The sequence below is a fragment of the Bactrocera latifrons genome, unplaced genomic scaffold (assembly GCF_001853355.1).
Source record: "Bactrocera latifrons isolate USDA-ARS-PBARC rearing strain unplaced genomic scaffold, ASM185335v1 scaffold_510, whole genome shotgun sequence".
NCBI classification, from domain to species: Eukaryota; Metazoa; Arthropoda; class Insecta; order Diptera; family Tephritidae; genus Bactrocera; species Bactrocera latifrons.
The window spans coordinates 97,830-102,020 of record NW_017537169.1 but is presented as its reverse complement, the minus strand read 5'-3'; positions in this window follow the sequence as shown (position 1 = coordinate 102,020).

Sequence of the window (4,191 nt, the reverse complement as noted above, 5' to 3'; positions counted from 1 at the left end):
ATAAAAGACCCGTGAAAGGAGAATCGACACACACCACCCCTTCGTCGATTTCAAAGATGCTTTCGACAGCACGAAAAGTAGCTGTCTTTATGCCGTGATGTCTGAATTTGGTATACGCGCAAAACTAATGTGTAAACTGACGTTGAGCAGCACCAAAAGTTCCGTCAGAATCGGGAAGGACMTCTCCGAGCCGTTCGGTACCAAACAAGGTTTCAGACAAGGCGACACCCTATCGTGCGACGTCTTCAACCTACTTCTGGAGAAAATATTTCGAGCTGCAGAACTTAACCGAGCAGGTACAATCACAAGAGTGTACAGCTGCTGTCGTATGTCGATGATATTGATATCATCTTTCTTAACACCCGCGCCGTTAGTTTTGCTTTCTCCAGACTGGACTAGGAAGCAAAGCAGATGGGTCTGTCAGTGAACGAGGGCAAGACGAAATATCTCCTGTCACCAAACAAACAGTCGTCGCACTCGCGACTTAGCTCTCACGTCACTGTTGACAACGTCCGGTGTGTTTAACGTGGATACCTGCTGACGACARCCTTACTCCACGGCACTCAAAAGTATAGCGGATCAAATCGATGCGTTGATCAGCGCCCTAAGAATGCTAAGCATTTTCAGTACCAATTGGCAGTGTGGAATGGACACCAATCACCTTGGTCGGGCTCGTGGCCCATCTAAAACCTCTGCTGTGCTGTGCGTCCGGCACCCGGTTGCAATGCAACTACACATTCAACTGACGAAATCAGTTCTTCCCGCATTTGGGTTTTAACCACAATCACCGCGATACTCCTCGAGGGGCCAGTCCGCATGAGTAGGTTGGAGTTACCTCCAAGGGTTCCTGCTCCCCGTGGTACCAGAATTAAGTCTCCAGTCAGACCTCGTAGCCGAAACTACTACCAGTTGAGCTTCCATACGGCTCTAGACTGGTGGCCAGGGGTTGAACCTTATGCATACATCACATCCACACACCAATCGTACAAATCTAACTCTAATTTGCCGCTTAAATAATTCACGCGCAAACAACCCTAACTGTTCGGTATTCCGACTAGTGGAGATCACACCACTAACATCTAATTGTCCATCAGTCCAGCTAATCCCCATACCACCCAGATCCCTAATGTCCGAGTACATTGGGCACTCCGCAATTAGATGTGACCAATTTTCTGATCCCGTCCCACAAAAACACCCCGTCGTATCCGATAGTTGCCTCCGATGCAAAAACGCATTCAGGGGCCCATGCCCAATAAGCAGAAAACCCAGACTCAGGCAAAATCTGAGGTCTGGCTTATCCTCAACGAACCCAACGTCCCGAATGTACTCGTACGTCACTCGGCCGTTGGGACCATTATCCCAACGTTCTTGGCACCTACACCTAATCCTATCATCTAGRAGCCTCTTGCTCCTTAGGTATTCCTCCTTCTCCACATCATCGTCAAAAATCCAATCGTTACGCAGCAACGATACACTCAAATCCCTTCTTGACCTGAATGCAACAGCTCGCTGTATGACAATCAGGTCAAGAGGAGGTGCACCTAATAAATAATAAATAAATGAGACGGTGCGACATACAGGCAAACAAGCAAGTATCATACAACGCTGGATTGAGATGAGCTTTTGAGACCCCCAGACAGTCGTTGCTGCCTCCCACGGTGCGGACAGCACGACGTCCGAGACCCCAATCGCTCCTCAAAATGCGGCGTATTTTGCCTACGGTTGCCTGCAGTCGCTCTTTCACATACGTCAAGTGTGGAGTAAAACACATCCTTTCACTCATAGTCAACCCCAGATATTTGACTTGCGTCACATATCTGATGCTGACCCCATTCACACGGACAATCGGTGGACCAACCGGTGACAATCTGCCCTAACGCAGCACTGTCATCGTTTTTTCCATCAATATGTCCATCCCCACACCAAACTGCAAGTATTAACGATCTCTAAGAGATCTCCTCCCGCCCTAGCCTATCAGAATTAGATCAACGGGCGCGTTGAAACCTTCGCCTAAATCGCCTGACAGCCCTCCTATTTAAGGTTAGCTACGCGTCCACCATTTAATTTTGCTTACTTTAGAACATTCATACTTAGCAAAAACCCTATCATTCACCCCCCAAACTACCTCGTAGAGACGAGCAATTTGCTCGTCCACCCCCAACTCTTGGGGTTTCCTTGATGGGTATCCTCTCCCTTGCCTTGCGGCGATGGCGTACCTCTTTTACTGACTGGAACCAATATGGACTCTCCGTTAGCGATGCGGTGTTGGGAATACCGCTTAGAGTTTTTGAAGAGTTGGGCGTGGACGAGCAAATTGCTCGTCTCTACGAGGATACCCATCAATCCTCTCCCTTGCCTTATAAGAGTGCATTGCGGCGATGGCGTACCTTTTTGTGAATCAAATTATGATCACTCAATCCCCACCCTCCCTTAACCTCCCATCTAACACTGAAAGAACTACTTGATGCCTAATTCATAAGCGTCACGTCAATGTCGCTCACACCCCCACGCCCATCGAACGTATACCATTCACTCGGATCATTCAAAATGTGGGGAAGGGTGGGTCGATTCCGGACTTTTGTCGATTCGGGATTTGTAATAGTGCGGAAAAGTTGCCTTAGTACTTCCTGATTCCAATGCAACTTTTTCTTTTGATATCGGATTGCACCTTCAACCCCAACTCCGGCCTTGAAATTTCGAAAATACGCCTAAAATCATTAAATTGTCTACTTAGCGCCTGAAATACGCATCTCATGGCAAAATGTATAAAACAAAAGTTATTTGTCACGTCATTTGCTACCGATCATGTGATCATGGCCGTASGACGAACCGTTCCCGAGATACGAGCGAAAATGCGGCGCGCCACAGCGCAAGGTGAAAATTGTTGCAGCTCTCAGCTAAMMTGTATTGGWCACCCAGAACCCACCGCGTGGAGGTGGCTGCTCTTCGGGTTCCTCCCAACCCCAACCCAACCAACCAASCATATATTAGGCTTGTTTTAGTCTGAATCTGTGTGCAATTTATTGATAAAATTAGATTTAGTACTAAACTTTGGCACTCGTTGCCTAGATTTCAGTGTAGAGTTTACAAAATTATCACGAGATTGGGGGTAAATAACTTTAGAAGATGCCTCTGTCACCAGTTTGACGGTTCTCTCGACTGCCACGGTGTAAGAGGGGAATTCACTAAATTTCCTCAGCAGTGTCCCCCGACAGCCCTTTTATGAGTTCTTCTGAACAAAGAACTGGTGGAACAGTCAAGGTAATAGTCTTCCAGTTAATCATATCGTAATAATTATTAGCTTCKAAATTCAGCTTTGGCACTTTATTACATCTAACCCTTCCATTTACAGTGTCAGACTCTGCATCTCTGGCTGAAAGAAGACGGTCAAGGGCTTTCTGACTTCTATCCGTTCGTCAGTCATCATACTATGGAAAATGTTTTCTGRAAGAGCAAATAAAGCATTCTGTTGAATGGATGAATCGACAACCTTGCGCAGTTTAGCAGGTAAGTATCTCGACCTTTGAATTGCAGCATAGAGATGGCGCGAGCCATCTYTGATTGAACTGTTGAATCTTATTGAGAACCACAAAGGTGAGTAAACTGTATGTATGGATTTGACCAAAATCTTTAATTCTTTTGTTGGTTTGTCAGTAGAAATGTAKAATCTCAGAATTCTATTTGCACAGGTGAGTCAGCGAGATTTGCACATGTTACTTGGATGCTTCGACGCTAAATTTGAGGAACACTGACTGGAAATAACAGCTTCTGATATTTTATATAGATAAGCTTGGTCTGTGCTAAGTTGGGTCGGATTAATAACCTCAGAAGTTAATTGGCAGGATGGAAAACTTTCAAATTTGACAACAATCAACTTCTCACAATCAGGGAGCARTTTACCTATGTCGCCAGAGAATGAATTTGGACTCTTTGAGACACCATCTATGTGTTCGAAAGGAGCACGAAATGGAAGTTCGTTGAAATGTAATGACCAGCAACCCACTGCAATGGCCTACCTATTCATTTTTCTAGTTTCCGAATGATTCCACCTTTCCAACCRTGTTCTAGATGTTCCACATCAACTGAATTGTCTCGTAAATGTTGCCATATAGCTTGCGTCTTATCCTCAGCTGACCCGGAAGGAGAGGTGACGTGGCCAAAGTTATAACAACCAGGTTCCGCTATAAGAGA